Source organism: Odocoileus virginianus, chromosome 34, assembly GCF_023699985.2.
Source record: "Odocoileus virginianus isolate 20LAN1187 ecotype Illinois chromosome 34, Ovbor_1.2, whole genome shotgun sequence".
Lineage (NCBI taxonomy): Eukaryota > Metazoa > Chordata > Mammalia > Artiodactyla > Cervidae > Odocoileus > Odocoileus virginianus.
Window position 1 is genome coordinate 2,618,142 of NC_069707.1, and position 21,050 is coordinate 2,639,191.

Here is a 21,050-nt window from a genome sequence, read left to right on the forward strand (position 1 = left end):
CTATTTTTCTAGCACAGCTCTGACACTGGCCTTTCTCTACTGTTTCGGGTGATGGTCTGCAGGTGAGCGTCTGGCCTCCCCGCCTCCCGCCCTCCTGCCAGCCTCTGCCCCAGCCAGCCGGCCTCCTCTCGTCCTGGGGGCCAGAGGCATGGCTGTGTGTGTGCACGTGTAGGTGTGAGTGCTGAGTGTGTGCACGTGTGTGTTTGTGTGTGCACGCCCCGGGCGGCCGGGCAGGAAACAGTGGATGGTTGTGTTGGCAGCGAAGCAGGCCTGGGGGCCGGCGGGCTGCTAGGCTCCATCCCCACGGTCTCCTCACGCCCGTCTTTTCTTTGTACAGAAATAAAGAAAGAAGCTACGCTGTTGGTCATCAGCTCTCCAACCTCATTTCTTCTCCCCTCTTGGTCAGTCCCTCACCTGTGGGTGTCAGCAGGCGGGACACACACACACATACACACACACCTCTCTCTCTGCAGGCTGGACCACCCCCCACACACACACACACACAGATCTCTCTGCATGCCAGACCACCCCCTCGGACACACGTCTCTGCCATCATTTTCGGGGCTGCTTCCCCAGCGGCACAGGGGTCCCTCCTGAGGGCCTTCAGGCAGGAGGCGCGCTGGATTTCAGGGCTGGCGGTAACACACGAGGAGTTCTTTGCAGCCCAAGGGAGTTCAGAAAACACCCCCCGGAAGAGACTGCGCTGGAAAGAGCAACTCGCATGCATGGTCTGTGGCTGCGCAACAAGCCCCAGTGGCCGGGGGTGTCGAACAGCTCCTTGGGAAGTGGTTCTGGCGGTCAGAAGCCCCAGCTGGGCCCACGGAGGGAAGGCAGGGCCGCGTACCTTCTAGGGGCTCCGGGAGGCTCTGAGCCCCACTGTCTGCAGTTTCTGAGGCGCCCACACTCCCTGGCTCCCAGTACCTCCCTGCAGCCTCAGAGCCGAGTCCGCCGTCCTCCCAGCTGTCCCCCCGGCACCCAGAACCCGCATGTGCTCTCCACCATGAGGCCAGCTGACAGCAGCTGAACCCCACCTGCGGTCTTAGCCCCCCTTTGCCCCAGGACCAGCCCGTGTCATCCCCGACATGTCTACCGGGCGGGCAAAGGTCAGCCTGTGTGTGGATCGCAGGCAACTGTGACGTTCAGGCTCTGCTTCTCAGGAGCTGACGAGTTACCTGCTGCAGTCTCGCGGATAGGAGACCCGGATAGGAGACTCAGCCAGGCTCGTCAGTCCCCGCCCCCCGCCAGGTCGCTCCAGGGGTGGGGGGCGTGGCCCAGGCTGAGGGTGCGTGCAGGGGCTGCACCACTGCCAGGCCAGACTTGGGGAACCCCGGGCCACCACCAGGGGCTGCAGGCAAACGGTCGTCCTTGGCCCAGGTCGGGACGGTTCTGTGCCCCCGGCCATGTGCTGTCCACGAGCGTCAGCTCCGTGCCTGCTCGCACGTGTGCAGATGAGCAAGGCCTAGGGTTCACCCTCCCCAACACCGGCGGCTCCGGTCTGTACCTACTGCCCTCACTTGTCACCCGTGAGGCGGGGAGAGGGGCTGAGCTGGGCTGGGCGGGACGGTCTGCGGCCTTAGCTCACCTGACATCCTGCTGATCCTCAGCCACCAGTGCAGGTATCTTATGCAGGATGTGAAATAGGCCTGCAGACGCCTTTCATGCAGAACATCCTGTCTATATTCGCCAATCCTGCTTGTCACTTGTCCTAAGCACCACCAACCAGGCCAGTAGCCATATCTGCTTCCCAAGACCCTCGGACCTGAGGCAGGTGAGGGAGACTTGGGCCCCCCGGTTTCCAGAGCACCCCCGGGTCACCCAGTTCTGGGCCCCAGCAGATCCCGGCGTTCATCCGCTCTGAGACCTCCCAGGTAATGAGTCCTGCTCGTGGACGAGGGCAGAAACCAGACAGCGCGTGACCCGGGATCCCAGGTCAGACGTCAGCTCTGCCATTCAGGTGGCTGGACGGACGCAGCCCTGCCCTGGGGCTCGGCTTCCCGGGCCGACACCGGACGAGGGCGCCTCCCTTCCCGGGAGGGCACCCGCCCCAGCTACCTCCGCTTGTCCGCGCTGGGACACAGTGGCGGTCACTTCATCACGGACACGCGGACTCAACACGTGGTCCCCATGCAGAGTCGCTGGGTCAGAGCACACCTCCTGAGCTGGGACCCCACGCCCATCGCGGACCCGAGAGGTTCCGAGCCCCGGGGCAGGCCGCGCCGCTCGCGAAGCCCAGCTCCCAGCAGGAGAGGAAGAGCGCAGCAGAACACAAACCGTGACAGGAGCGGACGCCAGTAACTGCACAGCGGCGGTAACCGCAGCCGCCGCGGGGAGGCCTGCTCCGCAGACAGGGGAGCTGCGCTTTCACCCAGGAGGCGATTCAAAGCGCAGTCCTTAGCATGCACCGGCTCTCCTCAGAGACACATCTTATCGACCTCTCAGTGTCACGCCCGTGACTTTGCAGTTTTAGTTAGTTGATTCCCCAACAACGGCTCTAATCCAGGATCTTAAATCAACAGCCCTCATGTATGACACGTGTCCAATCTGGGTGTGTATTTGTCACTTCACTATGACGAGGAAAAGCATCACATAAACATTTGGCAGAGTGTTCAATATGCTGTTCTCATGACACCTGAGCTTAGGCAAGAGAGTCAGGATTTCCAAATCGTACGTGTGGTCTCAGCTCAGAAACAGCACTGCTGGCCGCCAGTTCCATGATTTCAGTGTTTCCCGCAAACCTTGTCCACGCAGGGTTTCTTCCCTGAGGGAATGGAAAGTCAGCTCAGCGCCTGACCCTGACCTCAGGGCTCCTGGGCTCTGCTCTGGGCTGAGGGGTGGACTGTGCAATTGGAGACTTTGATCACGAGGACACATGCCAAGGCCTGCAGACCTTCTTTCCAACTCTGCTTCTTTATCAGGTAAACCTGTGGACTTGGAAACCTGATCGATCGGGTTTTGTTTTTAGTCGGAAATAGCAGTTGAAAAGGTAGATGCTCAGACTGAAGAAAATATTTTTTTTAAGAGAAATTAAGAGCAGTGTTAGGCTCTACACATAAATTTAAAGCACACTTTCAGAGCCTGAAAATTTTGCTAACAACAAACTATGACCTAGTCACACAAGATCCCCAGTGAGACCTAGAAAACATCCAGAGAAATCCGGAATCACGTGGAACTTGAGCCAAAAGACTGACAGGAACCACAGTGGAAGCATAAAGTCTAAGCCCTTGAGGTTAATGATAAAACAATTGATGTAAGTCTCACACCACAGGAACCACAGTGGAAGCATAATGTCTAAGCCCTTGAGGTTAATGATAAAACAATTGATGTAAGTTTCACACCACCAGGTGAGTGACTGTCCCTGATGTTTTGGACAAAAAAGAGGCTAGAGGTCAGCAGGCCGCCCAGATCACAGTCCACGGGGCCAGGACCCGGGTGCCCAGACCTAGGTCCACAGGGGGGACACAGGTTCCCAGACCACGGTCCACGGGGCCAGGACGCGGGTGCCCAGTGGCTGGGACGCGGGTCCCCAGGCCATGGTCTGCGGGGCTGGGACACGGGTTCCCACGTCCCCCAAAAGTTCGAGTGGCTTCAGACTTCCCTTTCCTCCAACAAAACCTTCTAGGACCCCTGTGAAATGAGAAGGAGGCAGGGCAGCCCTGGTGACCCCGGGGGTGGGGTCTCAGTCTCCTGAGGGCCGATGGAGACACTGGGAGAGGGGTGCACGGCAGGGGAAGTCCAGTAAGAAAGGGGGTGCCCTGAGGCGCGGTCAGGAAGGTTCTCCCCGGGACGGATGGAGAGCGGCTCGGTCTGCTCACAGAATGTTTCTTCAGACCAGCTCCTCGCCATGCCAACAGAACTCGGCCCTCCATCCGCTTTCTTCCTGAGGAGCGGAGACAGAGGAAACAAGTCACACAAAGGGTGTGGCCAGCTTAGGGTGCCCAGGGCTGTGGGGGGACGCGGGGAGGCGCAGGGGGCAGCAGTGGGCAAGTTCAGACGGAGAGGGTCTCCCGGAGAAGATGCTCGGAAGGAGCTGGTGGGCCAGGGGAGGGGGGCGTGCGGGGCCGGGGCTGCAGGGCTGGGGCTGCGGGCAGGAACTGCACAGCGCGGCAGGAAGAACCGCCTGAGCTCACTTCCTCCTCCCATAGCTTCACTGCAGCCCCACCCCCGGCCCCGCACCCCGTACCCAGCACAGAGAAGGGTTTCCCTCCAGCTTGCAATTCTCAGAACGGGCCACCAGAGGGCAGTGTGGGCCCTGCAGGTGTGGACACTGTCACTTCCGCCCCCTGCGCCCCCTCCCAGATCACACGCTTTCCTTATGGGGACGTGCCGGGGGGAGGGCAGCTGTCCCAGATCCTGCCTCTGCTCCTTAAGCCTCCGCACAAGCTGCCAACCCGAGATCTCTGCAGAACTGGGCGTCTGTCAACACTGCCAGAAGCTCTGGGAAGCACATATGGACACACCATAAACCTACTCAGGGCAAAAGGTCAGGATCTTTTCAGTTCTTGATTTTATGTTAGCACGGCTGTCCCACACACAGGAGGAAACCTCTCTTTGAATGATGACCCACTCCAGTATTCTTGCCCTGAGAACCCCATGGACGGAGGAGCCTGGTGGGCTGCAGTCCACGGGGTCCCAGAGAGTCGGACACGACGGAGCATCTGAACAGGACACAGCAGACAGCTGATCCGCATCGTTGAGCGACAGAAACCAACACAGCAGTGTGAAGCAACTTTCCTCCCGTTAAAAAATAAGTTAAAAAAGTAAAACAAATTTAAAACGTTTTGCAGGGAATTCCGTGGTGGGCCGATGATTAGGACTCAGGTTTGATCCCTTGTCAGGGAGCTAAGATCCCAAATGCCCCAAATCGTGGCTTAATTAAAACACCCTGGTAGAGGAGCAGAGAAGTTACCAAATTATTAGAGTTACATTCCTTATAACAGGTCTGTAAGAAAAATTTTATTTCAGAATAGGTCTTCGGTGGTGCAAACGACTCAGGTAACCCCCGGAAAAAGGCTCAGACCACACACCTGTATTTCTCAGGCACCCCTGTGGTTCGGTGGACCGGCCCTGTCGGAGACGCACAGTACCACGTGAGCCTCCAAGCTCCAAACTCAGCCCAGGCCCGCCCTGACCCCCAAGCTGCCGGCCACTGCAGTCTGCTCTTCGCCACGGGGCTCCCTGACAAGCCTCCCCCAGGTCCATCAGCCTTGAACATCCTGTGCGCCTCTCAGCCTCCCAGTCTGGCTGCTCCTGCCCAACCCCCTAACTCAGCTGAAACTGAAGCCCTCTGACCAGCTCTGCCTCCCAGGGATCTGTCCCGGCATCCTTCGTTCCAGGGCCTCTCCCTGGCCCCACCCGGGTCATCCACCTCCCGTCCTGCTAGGTCACCTGACCCTGGGCTTCCTCTCCTCCCTTCCTGGGCGTCTCTCTGCTCACCTGGGCGTCTCTCTGCTCACCTGGGCATCTCTCTGCTCACCTGGGCGTCTCTCTGCTCACCTGGGCATCCTCTGCTCACCTGGGCAGCGCTCTGACCTCGCACTGGGCTTCCTCTGCAGCGCTGCCCGCCGCACCCACCGTCCATGCTGCGGCGTATGGTTCCGTCAACAGACCGTTGTGCCCAGATCCCTAACCTGTGTTGAAGGCAGACCTGCCGCCCTGGCCCTCCTGGAGGAGGCCCGGCTCACCCAGGCCGAGCCCCACGGTCCCCGAGCCCCGTGAGCTTGGCCGCTGAGATCTCAGCTAGTCCTGAGGCGCGCCCCGCCGTAAGTTTATATCACAGTGCTGTGCCCCCAAAGAGGGCGCCTCCAGCCACAGCGGACTATTTAAATGTGAATGCTTTGTTGTTGCTGTTTCGTTGCCAAGTCATGTCTGACTCTCTGCGACCCCCTGGACTGCAGTCCTCCGGGCTCCGCTGTCCACGGGGATTCTCCAGGCAAGAATCCTGGAGTGGGCTGCCGTTTCTTCCCCCGGCTGCTCTTTCCAACCCAGGGATTGAACTTAGGTCTCCTGCATTGGCAGGTGGAGTCTCTGCAACTGCGCCACCAGAGAAGTTAAATAAAATTCGAAATTCCGTTCTGTGGCCTCACGGGCCACATATCAAGAGCCCTGTGGCCGACCAAGGCCAGGGCTCCCGAGTTGGAGAGTCCAGACTAGAATATTTCCATGAAGGCAGAAAGTTCCACTGGACGGCGCTGTTCTAGAATATTGATTGGGAGTCTTAGTTACAGGCACAAGAACCCTCCAGCAAGTTTAAGCGGAAAGGGAATTATCACATAATAGTAGGCACCTTGCAGAACCTTCGAGAGAGCTGGCGTGGAAGCCACACGGCCAGGCAACATACCCCCGCCCCTCCGCCCCAGGCTGCTTTCAGAGCCCTGGTGGCCTCCCCGGCCGACTCCCGTGTCCTCTCCCCTCACACGCGTCCCAGCTGGCTGGGACTCTGTGTCCATTTGCCCCCGGGTCTGCGTCTGGGGGTCTCGGCCTCTGGCACCCCACCTTACAGGGTCGCCCCGTCTCCCACCTGCCATCCCTGCACCTCTCTGCTCCCTGCCCACCGTAGCAGGACCCCTCGTCCAGGGTCCCGGCTCATCAGGATGGGTCACCGCTTGACGATGCCCTCGGCCTCCAGCGCAGTCTGGGGGTGTCCTCCGGGCCAGCTCGGTGGAGTCGCGTTTGCGTCCTGGAAACCCTCCCCCCGCAGCGCCCAAGAGCACACACAAAGCCGGGAGCGTGCTGCTAATGACCCCCTGGGCCCCGCCAGCACCTGCCCATTAACGCCCAGCCTCTGGGACCTGGGGGAGAGACAGAAGCCCAGAACGGTGGGGCTCCAGGCCCCCAGCCCCGCCCTGTGATCCCTCCGCGGGCGGCCCCTTGAGACGGTGCGGAGGACCGGGAATCCCGGAGGCAGCGGCCTCTGTCTCCTTCCTCCGGCTCGGTCAGCTCCGCTGCTGAGACAGAATTCTGCAGACAGCTCAGGAGGCCGTGGGTCTACCATAGGGGCCCCCACACACTCGTGTCTGGGGGGGACCCTCTTCCCAGTTCACGAAGGCTCTGGGCCCTTCATCCTGCAAGCGTTCTCTCCACGTGACCGCATGGAAACCTACCGGCTTCCCGAAGGCCCCCTTCAAATGCCATCACACCGGGGTGAGGGTTCACCACGTGGGTTTGAGGGGACACAGCCCCGTGCACCCCTTTGGCTCTGAGCCCCCTGGGCAGAAACAAGACCGTGCGAGTCCCGGGTGGTGAGCGCTGGGTGAGCGCACACGCAGAAGCCTCGTGAGGGCCGGCTGGTCTCGCGGGGCTGTCGGGAGCCGGGCTCATGGCTGGTCAGGGCGGGCTCCCTGGAGGAGGCCCCGGGAGGGTGCCGGGGGGCTGAGCTACCAGCTCGCACAGCACCCCTGTGCTGGGCGACCCCCCACCACCCCCACTCCCGAAAGAGGCCTGGTCTGCGCGCTGTCTCTGTCCAGACACCCTGCCCAGCGGCTCCGGTCCAGGATTCGGGCCTCAGAGTCTCAGAGGCGCTTTCTCTGATGGTCCCATCGGAGGCTACTGCAGGCCGCCCTCCCCACCCCAGCCTGTCCGCGTCCTCTCCCTCCCTCCTCACCCTGCCTTGCCCTCCTCCTCGCGCTGGGCAGAGGCGCACGGGTCTGCCCGCCCTGCCTATGTGTCTGCTCCTCTCTGTCTCCCTTCCCGCCTGCTTCTCCTGCTGGAACGTGAGCGGAGCCCTCACAGTCTGTGTCTGCCTGAACCCCAGGGGCACCACCCGGCGTCCCCCGGGGTCCCAGCAGCGCCTGCAGGAAAGTGGAGGCGAGGCTGGACCAGCGCGGGGAGCAGCGCAGAGACGGGCAGGGGCTCCCGTGAGAGCCACCTCCCCTTTGTCCCGTCCCCGCACCCCAAAGTCACCGTGCTCCCGAGGCCAAGCTCGCTCTGCTCGCCCCACGACAGGCCAGTGAATCCGAGATGAGGTGTGGAGGTGACGAAAACGACTCAATCCAGAACTCCAGCTGATGGAGAAGACGGCAGGCTAGCGCCTCGAAAGAACCATCTTATCGGGGTGTTGGACACCAGGATCTTTTACAGATCAGACATGGGGGGAGGTGAGGGAGCAAAGTAAAAAGACCAGTAAGCTTGCAAACATCTCCTAGAATGGCAAGCCTCAGGCAGGGGATGTGCTCATTTCTTCCCTCCTGCCATCTACAGGTGGATAGGATTCTGAACAAAGGCGCTTCAGCTAACAGGCAGAGGGGCAGGGTTCTCTGAGGCAGGCTGCTCTGTATAATAACAAAAGCGATGAACAGTAAGTCAAAGAAACAGTTCCAACGTGGAGTCAAGAATTGTCCTCTCTGCAACAACTGGAAAACTTTATTTCCACGCCTGGTAGCAGCCGTGTGTGGGAGCAGAAAAATGCATGCACTCAGACACCTGGAAGCCATGGGCTCAAACCCTGGGCCTTCCTGATCTGCGAGAGGGCCTGTCCCGTGTCAGGGGAAGGGACTGAGGGGTGACATGGGGGCTGTCCTGCTTCTGCCCTCTGGGGGGAGCCACGTGACACTTGGGGACCACGGAAGGTGCCACACGGGGTCCCCTGCCCCCTCGGTGGAGATGTCCAGAGTAACTCTTCTTGCTGCTGCAGGCAGCGGCCCCTTCAGTGAGATGACCCGAGGACGCTAGCGTTTGTTTTATCAGCATCAAATTCTGTAAAGCTGCCTCTTCTCCTTTTAAGCGTAGACCCAGGCCGGGGATAAGAGAGGAGGACAAACCAAATATTAGCTTTCAGACTCGCCGCTCAGAGCTGCAATCCAGACCAGAGGGCACGGCCCACGTGGAAGTGTTTCTGAGGTCAGGCCAACAGGCTTAACCCCGCCGAACGATAACCCGCTTTGTGGGTGAAAGATTGCTGAAGAAATCGATCTCAACTGTGTTTCAGTGTTGGTGACTAACCCGTGTACCACAGGATACTCACAGGATACACTTCAACTCCCCCGAATGCCGCTGGCTACTCTGATCTCTGTCCTTCACCCCATTTAGAAGATATGCTGAGGCCACTCGGAGCCTTTGGAACCCAGGCTCCCAGTCTGCTGGCTTCAGGCTCCAGAGAGGCACTGCAGCGGAAAGTCCTGAGCTCGCCAGCGGGTATTAGGTAAAACGGGAAGAGACCCTCACGGAGCATCAGAGGCAACCAGCTGCAATCTCTCGAAGAGACTGGCAGCTGACACAGCGGGTTGGGGACACCTTGTCATGATAAAGACAATTCATGCTCATGAAAAATGTGACAAGCTGCCAGTATTCGGTATTCAGAATACACACCTTTTTCAACTGCTTGAAACATCATTTTTCAATTGCTTAAAACATTTAGGTTTTAAAAAAGTAATAATAATAAATTATCTAAAACATGCATAAGCATATGGAACAGATATGGAACAAGATATGAAATGAATGAAGAAGCGCTGAGCTGGGCTGGGGCTGGATTCATGCCCCAGGCCAACAACAGACCTGCAAACACAACAAAGTAACATTGCCAAGTCATGGCCTGTAAAACAGAGCCCATGGTGGACGTTTTCAAGTCTTGCAGCGTATCAGCTACAAGTGAAAAAACAGGTGTAATTTCTATTAAAACAGGTGTAATTTCTATTACCACAGGCAGTGCTTCAACTATTTAGCCAAAAATCAAGAATTTATGGGAATTTTCAAAGAAGACACTGGTGGTTCTCTTATTGCTTTATTCCATTGTGTAATGCATATTGATAATATTCACATTTGACTTCCTGAAGTAGACACTGTGAAGAGTGTCATAGTGTTCTTTAAAATTGTTTTCATTAAATACGTGCCAGTGTTATGACTCTTCCTGAGTTTACGGAACTATTGAAAGAAATTAAAGATGATGAGTGTGATGATACTTGCTGGTGCTCATTGAAAGAGTTTCACAAAGATTTACCCCTACTTTTCCCTAACTCAAGCATTGCTGGACATAAAGGGGATGTTTGCCAAATGCTCGGTAATCAAAGCCACAAACAGCAGTGTGACAGATGTTTTCTCCCCAACAGCACAGTGTAAGAAGGAGCTAAACCTGAAGCTTAAAGCCTTCATATAGAAACTTCTGACCAGGACTTCTCTGGTGATCCAGTGGGTAAGACTCCATGCTCCTAATGCAAGGGGGCTGGGTTCAATCCCTGGTCAGGGAACTGGATCCCACATGCCACAACGAAGAGTTTTCATGCTGCAACTAAGACCTGAAATAACCAAATAAGTAAATACTAAAAAAAACCCAAAAACTTGTGACCTAGCTAGACAGGTATGCAAATTTATTTGCAATTGAAATTTTTGGAATACAAATCAATAATAATGATATTACGAAGTTTCCTAACATGAATAAACAGGCAGAATGCTTTAATAGTAGTAAACAGTATTATGTATTCCACAACCACTCCCAAGTTGAAGCAGTACTTTTCCATCAAGGCAATCATTAACCTTTGATGTCAAGGTTAATACAACTGACTTGAGACAATGTGGGTGAATTCATTTAACTTTAACGGCTGTTGGTTTTGGGGGGTTTTCCCCTAGACTTGTGGAATCTTAGTTCCCCAGCCAGAGACTGAACCCCGGATCTTTGCAGTAGAATCATGGAGCCCTAACCACTGGACCCCCAGGAAAGTCCTTGATATAATTTTGAATCTGATATGCTTTTCCTTCAAATTCTTTTTCGAAAGTAAACTACTTTTGTCAATGAGAATGCAGATGATAAGGAAAACGATTTTTTTTTTTCTGTTTCTTTTTTGGTACTTGATTCAGTTCTGGAAATTTTTTTCAGTTTGTTTGGAACAACTTGAGTGTGTGAGTATACTTTTTTAAACTATAAATGCTATGAAATTTAAATAGAGATCAAGTATTGGCAATCAAAGTTTAGCATCTAAATTGAGATGAATTGTAAGTGTAAAATACACACCAGATATTGAAGACATAGTATGAAAAAAAGAAAATAAAATATTTCTGTAATATTTATTATTGAGGCTTCCCTGGTAGCTCAGCTGGTAAAGAATCCTCCTGCAATGCAGGAGACCCCAGCTCGATTCCTGGGTCAGGAAGATTCACCAGAGAAAGAATAGGCTACCCGCCCCAGTATTCTCAGGCTTCCCTGGTAGCTCAGCTGGTAAACACTTCGCCCGCAATGGTGGAGACCTGGGTTTGATCTCTAGGTTGGGAAGATCCCCTGGAGAAGGGAAAGGCTACCCATTCCAGTATTCTGACCTGGAGAATTCCTTGGACTGTATAGTCCATGGGCTTCCCAGGTGGCGCTAGTGGTAAAGAATCTCTTGCCAGTGTGTGAAATGTAAGAGACTTGGGTGTGATCCCTGGGCTGGGAAGATGCCCTGGGGGTGGGCACGGCAACCCACTCCAGCATTCTCGCCTGGGAAATCCCATGGACAGAGGAGCCTGGTGGGCTACAGTCCATGGGGTTGCAGAGAGTCGGACATGACTGAATGACGTTCACATATATTGAAATAATATTTTAGATATATTGGGCTAAATAGACTGCATTATTAAAATTACCTTCACCTATTTCTTTTAACATTTTTAATGTGGCTACTACAGTACTCAAAGTTCAGGTTGTGGTTCCTGTTACATTTCTACTGGGCATCACTGATCCAGACTGTCATCCTTCCAAAGGCCAGAGGTGTGTGGGAGAGAGGCATTCCATCACCCTACTGCCCTACTAGGGCTTCCCAGGTGGTGCCAGTGATAAAGAACCCAGCCGCCAATGCAGGAGACGTAAGAGACACAGGTTCTATCCCTGGGTTGGGAAGATCCCTCGGAATAGGAAATGGCAACCCACTCGAGTATTCGTGCCTAGAGAATCCCATGGACGGAGAAGCCTGGCAGGCTGCAACACATAGAGTCACAAAGAGTTGGAGACACTGGAGTGACTTAGCGCGTGTGTATTGTCCTATTAAATATTCCACTTACTGGAGAAGCGCTTCCCTGGCGGCCCAGCTGGTAAAGAATATGCCTGCATTGCGGAGACCTGGGTTCGATCCTTGGGTTGGGAAGATCCCCTGGAGAAGGGAAAGGCTACCCACTCCAGTACTCTGGCCTGGAGAGTTCCATGGACTGTAGTCCATGGGGTCAGAAAGAGTCGGACACGACTGAGCGACTTCACTTACTGGAGAAGCTGAGCCACTTCCTCAGAGTTCCCCTTAACGCGTCCCGTTAACAGTTTCATCTCCAGGGAACTGGAAGGTGTGCCACAGGCCTAACTGGATTCAGAATCAAGAAGTGGGGTGGACTGTGGGCCCAGTGCTTCCGGGGGCACTCAGAGTGGGCCGCGATGCTGAGCGGGTCCAGCTGCACCCCTGACTGTAAACTGCCCCCTTTCAGACGGACCTGGGAGACCCGCCCCGTGGAGACCCAGTTCCATCCCCTTGCTGAATAAATCAGGTCTGCATCCTTGATGACCTTTGTCTGCATCAGTATTTTACGAGGATTACAGACCAGAAAAGAGGAGGTGGGGGCACTTCCCTGGCAGTCCGGTGGTTAAGACTCTGTCCTTCCAGTGCAGAGGGCATGGGTTTGATCCCTGGTCTCAGGGAACTAAGTTCCCACAAGCCATGTGACAAAATAATAATTCACTGGGGATTACACACTGATGTTGTCTTAATTCTGCCATCCCTTCATATTTATTCACTGAGCTCAATCTAGAAAGAAGAGCTTTACTCTGTGACTAGGGCTGTCTGAAACAGCTCATACAGATAAATGCTTCTTCCCCTTCAGTTACCTGAAGTGGTACACTGATTATGGCAAACAAGTGTCTGGATTTTTGCTCTGTTTATTTCTCTATGCATCTTATTTTTAATTTTTATTTATCTTATTTTTTGGCCTCACTGCACAGCTTGTGGGATCTTAGTTCCCCAACCAGGGATCGAACCCAAAACCCCTGAAGTAGAAGCACAGAGTCCTAAACACTGGACCCTCAGGGAGTTCGTTTTGCATTGTTTTAAACATTTATTTTCTCTGTTAAGTTTTTAAAGACTAACTTTGTTGGGATATAATCCATGTATCCTACAACTGACCCCTTTAAAGTATACAAGTCAAAGGTTTCTAGCACAGTCACAGTTGTGTAACCATCGCTACAACCAATGTTGGAACCATTTCCATACCCCAAGAGGAGAGCATGCATGAATTAACATCCATTTCCCAACCCTCCCAGCAACAGGCAGCCACCAGGCAACTTACTGTGTCCATAGATTTGCCCACTCTGGATGCTTCATACAAGTGGAATCAAGGATAAAGCAAAAGTGAAAGTCGCTAGTTGTGTCCGACTCTTTGAGACCCCTTGAACTATACAGTCCATGGAATTCCCCAGGCCAGAATACTGGAGTGGGTAGCCTTTCCCTTCTCCAGGGGATCTTCCCAACCCAGGGATCGAACCCAGATCTTCCACATTGCAGGCGGATTCTTTACCAGCTGAGCCAGCAGGGAAGCCCAAGAATACTGGAGTGGGTAGCCTTTCTCTTCTCCAGCGGATCTTCCCGACCCAGGAATCGAGCCAGGCTCTCCTGCACTGCAGGCGGATTCTTTACCAACTGAGCCCAGAATCAAGGACTTCGTGTCTGGCTTCTTGTATGTCATCAGTGTTTGCAAGAACCAGCCATGTAGTAGCACATCTCGAATATTTCATATTTACCAACTCTCAGTTGATCCAATATTTGAGTTGTTCTCACTTTTTCACTGTTGTTTATAATGCTGCTATGAGCATTCCTGGCCAAGTTTTTCTGAGGACGTATGTCTTCACTTCTCTCAGATGTGTGCCTAGGCGTGGAACTGCTGGGTCACAAGGCAACCCTGTTTAATCCTTCGAAGAACTGCTAGACTGTTTGCCAAAGCAGAAGCACCATTCTCCTTTCCCTCCAGCTGTGCACAAGTGTTCCTGTTTCTCTGTACCCTAACACCTGCTGTTTTCCATTCTGTTTGATTGTAGCTATTTTGGAGAGTGTGAAGAGGTATCTAATTATGAATTTGATTACCATTTCCCTGATGGCTAATGCTGCTGAGCATTTTGCATACGTTTATTAGCCATTTGTGCCTCTTCTTTGGAGAAACATCTATTTGATCTTTTTTTGGTTTTTTTTTGCCACACCTCACAGCGTGAAAGATCTTAGATCTCCAACTAGGAATTGAACCCAAACCCCCTGCACAGAGTCCTAACAACTGGACCACCAGGGAAATCCTTCTTTGCTCATTATTTAACGGTGCTACTTGGGGTTATTTGTCTTTGTATTATTGAGTTGTAGAAGTTCTTTAAATATTTTAGACACAAGTCCCTTACGGATATTTGATTTATAAAAATAGCCCGTTCTGTGGACGTTCTACCTTTTTGTTTTCCCTTGAGGATCATGAATTCAAGGAATTGCTCCCACATTTCCATTGTCTTGAGTCCGTACTTTCGATCCTCAGACCGTCCTGGGTTTAGCCAGGGGAGCCCCTCCAAGCATGGCTTCCTGTTCCATCAGTGTGCTCACAAAGGTAGAATTTCGGGTCAGTGTCAGCAGGAAAGAAGAGAGGACTCTCCAGGCTCCAGACGACCCCCGAGCCCGCCTCCGCGCCTGGGACCACTCTGCTTGCAGCACACAGGGGTCTGAGCAGGTGGGCGGCCCCCCCCACCCGCTATGTCTGTGGGGCAGGAGGGAGCCACCGTTTCTGCAGGTCTGGCTTCCCCCCGCCTGGTTTCAGCACACACAGAGCTGAATGACCCTGCAGGAGAGGCAGAGATGTGGACCCAGCCAGCTCCAACACCTCCGACCTCCCTCCAAGGACACACATGCACACAGACACCCTCTCTCCCTGGCGGGCTGTAGTCTGTGCGGTCGCAGAGTCGGACACGACTGAGCGACTGAACAACCTCTCGACCCTTGTCCTTCTGGAGAGTAGATAAAACTCAGAGGATTAAAAGGTGGTGCGAGGTACCACCTCTCCTGAAAAAGAAAAACCAAACAAGCAACCCAAGAGCAAAAGACAGGTGGGTGGGCAGGATCCCAGGCCCAAGCTGTCCGAAGGGGGACGCAAGAAAGAAGTGGACCTGATGTCCTAAGGGGACGCGGGGGAGCAGAATCGGCTGGGGGCAGTGTGGGTCTTCCCACAGACATCACTGCTTTTCGTTCTCACAGAAACTCTACAACATGCATGATGTGATATTTGCTTCTACTTTATAGGCTAAAGAAATGAGGCCTGAGGGGTTCGAGGGACCTGCCACAGGTAGGCGGCTAAAGAGCCGGTGGGAGGTCGGCCTGAAAGGTCTGAGCTCCTCCCTCGCCCTGGCTGGAGGGGCTGGAGGCAGGAACGCGGCCCTGAGCCCCGCCCCAGCCCCGCCCGAGAGGGACAGCCTGTGAGAGCGCCGTTCCAAAGGGCCCCGTGGGGACGGGATCTGGGGGCTGCTATGCAGAATAAGCATGTTTAATGATCCCATCATTCCCAGGACCTTTGTAAAGACTCGGAAGAGCGGCGTTAGAGAATAACCTTGTCTGATTCAAGTAAGTTTTCGAATACATTTGACCTAGAAAACTGCCCTCACCATTTTCCCCCTGAAACTCTGGACAACACAGGGCTGGGGAGGCTGGCTGTGCTCAGGCTGTGTGAAGCCTGTTTCTCCCGTGACCAGCAGCCGCCACTCTGGGTGACGGCCAGGCACCCCCGGGGGTGGGGGACTCAGCCCCCTCACCGTTCAGGGGCCGGGCTACACCCCTTGATGCTGGAGCCTGAAAGGGCGCACATTTCAACCGGAAAGGCCAGGCGGTGACGGTTCTATCCTGTTTATTCCTTTGCCATTGATTCACTAGCAAATTACTGAACTGCTAGGCAGAGTGAAGACCCCTTGCTGTGAAAGACTCTGGGATCTCTCTGAGCTGAGTAGTACCGAGTAACCTAGGAAGAACAGCCGGAACCTGGGAAGAATCCAAAAGGATTCCCCAAGCCCCAGGGGCAGTGCTGCGGATTCATCACAGGTGGGAGGGCAGGGGCTGGCTCGGCTAAGATATTTTGCCTTCGGATTCGAAAACATACTTTGGCTTTTGAATTTAAGTGTCAGGGTCCTCTCTGAACTCCAGGATTCTCTGGTTTACTCATTTACCACGTTCTTTAAATTATTATACTAAGCTAACCAAACTGACCTGTGCCTGCCTGACCGGAACCAAAGAAAGGCATATTTTATTTGGCCAAAATAAAAAAATGGGCAACAGGACAAAAACACTTTAAAAGTTTTTATTTTACTGAAGGATAGTTGATTTACAATGTCAATTTCCACCGTACAGCAAAGTGACTTAGTTATATGTATATCCACATGCTTTTTCATATTCTTTTCCATTATGGTTTATCACAGACTATCGAAAAGCTCCCTGTGCTATATGATGGGACTCTGTTGTTTATTATTTATAACACTTTTATCATCCACTAAGTACTTCAGAAGTTGCCTCTTTCATCATAACAACCGAAGAACAGATGATAAGATTACTAACCTATGGAGTTGTGTGTTAGCTTGTAATTAGATCTACTGTTCACTTTTTTTTTTCTGTTTTGATAGTTAGGTAAGAAACTGCAGCTTGTTTATCTCACATGGAAGCTCTTCTACTATACAAAGCACCTCAGAGCCACATGCCTTGAAACCCTCCAGTGGGACACACAGACAGGGGACCGGCCCCCCCCACCACCACCACACGACAAACACTGACTCTGCACGTGGTGTGTGGAAAGAAGCCGGCACAGCGCTGGCAACCTCGGGCTTCAGCACTCTCGGGGCTCGGCGGTGACTGCCTGTCCTGGACCCGGGTGGGGGGGGGTGCCTGATGCCCACGAGCTGAGAGGGCTTTGCAGTTGCTTCTGCAATCCTGAGCTCCAACGGAGCCAGTGACATTAGCATCTTCACTTCACACCCGCAGTCCATGCAGGGACCTCGGGGGTCGGCCTTTCTGAAGCTTCAGGAAATAGCGTAGCTGGGTTTCTTATCTACTGCTAGGATCTCTTATACATCAGACCATACTGCCAGCTCCATATTTAAAGTAGCAAAGATACTCTTAACATGAAAGAAGTCCTTCTCTTTGTCCCAACATTCGAAATAGTGGACAAAGTATGATGCTTATAGTAAAAGAACTGGGTTCAGATTGCAGGTGAGCTACTTACCAGGACATTTATATATTCTTTTATCCAGCATGGTTTTTCCAGTGGTCATGTATGGATGTGAAAGTTGGACTATAAAGAAAGTTGAGCGCCAAAGAATTGATGCTTTTGAACTGTGGTGTTGGAGAAGACTCTTGAGAGTCCCTTGGACTGCAAGGAGATCCAACTAGTCTATCCTAAAGGAAATCACTCCTGTATATTCATTGGAGGGACTAATGCTGAAGCTCCAATACTTTGGCCACCCGATGCGAAGAGCTGACTCATTGGAAAAGACCCTGATGCTGGGAAAGATTGAAGGCAGGAGGAGAAGGGGCCAACAGAGGATGAGATGGTTGGATGGCATCACTGACTCGACGGACATGGGTTTGGGAGACTCCGGGCGTTGGTGATGGACAGGGAGGCCTGGTGAGCTGTGGTCCACGGGGTCGCAGAGTTGGACACGACTGAGCGACTGGACTCAACTGACCCAGCATATTCCTTTGCTTGAGCACCCCAGCTCACTCACCTCCACACAACGGGAAGCCAATGGAAGAAGCTCAAAGGCCCACCTGAGGCCCTAAGGGGAAGGCGAATCGTCCGAGGCCGACCAAGGGGCACAACGGTGACTGGGCAGCCATCCTCGGCAGCGTTTCTGCAAGCATTCTCACCGACCGATGAAGCTCTCAGGGCTGCTCTCTGGACCTCCTGAGGCTTTGAGGCTGCGGCTCCAGGTTCCTCTAGCAGCTCCGTTCAGAACCGCTGTTCACGAGGGAAAGAAAAACCTTAGGGAATAAGACTGGACCACTGAGATCGGGGAGCCCAGATGCAGTTTGATTTTATTTAGAAAGGGCTTCCCAGGTGGCATTAGTGGTAAAGAACCCCCCTGCCAATAGAGGAGTTACAGAAGACCCAGCTTCGATCCCTGGGTCGGGAAGATCCCCTGGAGGAGGAAATGGCAAACCCCCTCCAGTATTCTTGCCTGGGAAATCCCACGGACGGGGAGCCTGGTGGGGTTGCAGGGGGTTGCAAAAGAGTTGGACACGACTGAAGTGACATAGCAGCAGCAGCTGAAAGCCATTCCAATTCCTTACACTCACCTTCTGAGTTAATGAGAGGAGGAGGAGGAAATTATGTTTGAAAAGTGCTTCCTGGTCAACAAATGGTTGCCCTTAATAATGATATTATGAACAATCAAGACTCCTTTGCTTACTTTTAGGTCATAGTTCCTTCTACTACCATGAAGCACCAGTGGAATGTAACAACCTTCTTGGTGTTATTATATGATTGTGATATTGTATAAAAAGGTATACTTCCACAGAAGATCAAGGTTAGTGTAACCTGTAGACACCCTCAGCTCAGTCGCTCAGTCGTGTCCGACTCTTTGCAACCCCATGGACTGCATCACCTAGGCCTCGCTGTCCATCACCAACTCCCAGAGTTTACCCAAACTCATGTCCATTGAGTCGGTGATGCCATCCAACCATCTCATCCTCTGTCGTCCCCTTCTCCTCCTGCCTTCAATCTTTCCCAGCATCAGGATCTTTTCCAATGAGGCAGTTCTTCACATCATGTGGCCACAGTATTGGAGCTTCAGCTTCAGCATCAGTCCTTCCAATGAATATTCAGGACTGATTTCCTTTAGGATGGACTGGTTGGATCTCCTTGCAGTCCAAGGGACTCTCAAGAGTCTTCTCCAACACCACAGTTCAAAAGCATCAATGCTTCAGCACTCAGCTGTCTTTATGGTCCAACTTTCATATTCATACAGGACTACTGGAAAAACCATAACCTTGATTAGACAGAGCTTTGTGGACAAAGTAATGTCTCTGCTTTTTAATATGCTGTCTATCTTGGTCATAACTTTTCTTCCAAAGAGCAAGTGCCTTTTAATTTCATGGCTGCAGTCATCATCTGCAGTGATTTTGGTGCCAAAAAATAAAGTCTGTCACTGTGTCCATTGTTTCCCAATCTATTTGCCATGAAATGATGGGACCGGATGCCATGATCTTAGTTTTCTGAATGTTGAGTTCTAAGACAACTTTTTCACTCTCCTCTTTCACTTTCATCAAGAGGCTCTTCAGTTCCTCTTTGCTTTCTGCCGTAAGGGTGGTGTCGTCTGCATATCTGATGTTATTGATAGTTCTCTGGGCAATACTGATTCCAGCTTGTGCTTCATCCAGTCCAGTGTTTCTCATGATGTACTCTGCATATAAGTTAAATAAGCAGGGTGACAATATACAGCCTTGACGTACTCCTTTCCCAACTTGGAACCAGTCTGTTCCATGTCCAGTTCTAACTGTTGCTTCTTGACCTGCATACGGATTTCTCAGGAGGTAGGTGGTCTGGTATTCCCATCTCTTGAAGAATTTTCCACACTTTGTTGTGATCCACACAGTCAAAGGCTTTGGCATAGTCAATAAAGCAGAAGTAGATGTTTTTCTGGAACTCTCGTGCTTTTCCGATGAGCCAATGGATGTTGGCAATTTGATCTCTCGTTCCTCTGCCTTTTCTAGACACCCTAAGAGAAAATAAGTCTGATTCAATGAAATGATTGCTATTTCAATTCTCAAAGGTGTTTCTTTTCTTCTTTAATACTTATTTTGAATAGATAGCATATGTTCGTTGTACAAGTTTCAAAAGGAACAAAGGGTACACAGAAAATAGTTACCCCCCAACCTTCACCCCCTTAACATCCTTAGTGGCAGCCATTGCCAACATTTCTCTTGATCTTTGGAAACACAAATTTATATACTTTCTTTGTCTCTATGCACAAATGACTAGCATACTACACACATGATTCTGCACCTTAATTTTTTTCCAATATATCTTAAAGATCTTTCTGTTAGCACAAGTTCCTGTGTCCCACACACTGAGGCCAAACAAACAGAAACACTGGCATTTGGAGGAGAGAAAGGTTTACTGCAGGGCCAGGCAAGGAGTTAGGTGGCTAATGCCTTAAAAAAATAAAAAACCTGGACTTCCTAAAGGGTTTTGGCAAAGCACTTTGAAAAACCAGGTGAGACGGGAATAGCAAGGGACAGTGACCAGAGGTGGTATCACAGGGATTACCTTTATCAGTCCTTTGGCTGCACACAGCCTGGGGCTATATGCTCACAGTAGTTAAATCTTCCTTGTGGCGGGGTGTTTTCATATCTATAAAGCAACCCGGGAAATGTGCATCAGATACTATTATCTGGTAAACCAGAGAATGGGGGAGGGGGGAGGAAGGCCGCTCCCCAGGAGGCCCCACAGGGTCCTGCAGGCTGTATTTTCATACCAGAAGGCACAGTCCCCTTACCTTTTAGGCATTCCGTGGAAAGGACGCAGGCAGATTTCTTTGACTCGCTCCCTTTGGTAGCTATGGAAATCGTTTCCCGTTCTCCCATATTAAAAAAAAATAATAATGGTATTTACATTCCAGTTGATGTTTTTGCCAGAGATGCCCCAGGGCCTCTGGCCCGCTGCCCCTCCCTGCTCTCTCCCCACCAAAGGCCTTTTAATTGACTCATTCCTCTACAGTTCGGGCCAGTGTAAAACATTCACAATAAAAACAAAAAACCCAGGACAGCCGGGCCCTCCCACGTCTCCCTCTCCCCGCGGCTCGCCCCGCACGTGGCTCTGCGGTTGCAGCGTCGGTCCTGAGCTTGTGAACGGCTCCCCTGCCCGTGCAGAGGGCGGCTTCTGGGGACGCCACTTGTCCGGAGCCTGCGGCCGCTGCAAAAACCCAGGAGAGGCGGGTAGAGCGCCCCTGCGGGTGGTGGGGACAGACTCGCGCGCCAAGAAGCTGTCACTTGCCGCCCGGCGCGCGCCCGCTCGGCTGCCGAGCAACCGCCAGCCAATCGCCGCCGGGCCCCAGCCGTTTTACGGCAGCGGCCCTCCCCCTTCGCCCTGCGCACCGCCTCCGAGGGGCGGGG

General features: G+C 52.8%; 1 long non-coding RNA gene across 1 annotated transcript; it reads right to left on the reverse strand.

Annotated features, from left to right (window-relative positions):
* Positions 1-16,229: 16,229 nt before the first annotated feature.
* LOC110132540 (uncharacterized) lies at positions 16,230-20,975 on the reverse strand. The gene is made up of 3 exons (XR_002312518.2): positions 20,435-20,975; positions 20,206-20,289; positions 16,230-19,654 (listed from the first exon to the last, which is right to left on the reverse strand). It is a non-coding gene; the product is annotated as an uncharacterized lncRNA (long non-coding RNA).
* Positions 20,976-21,050: the final 75 nt, after the last annotated feature.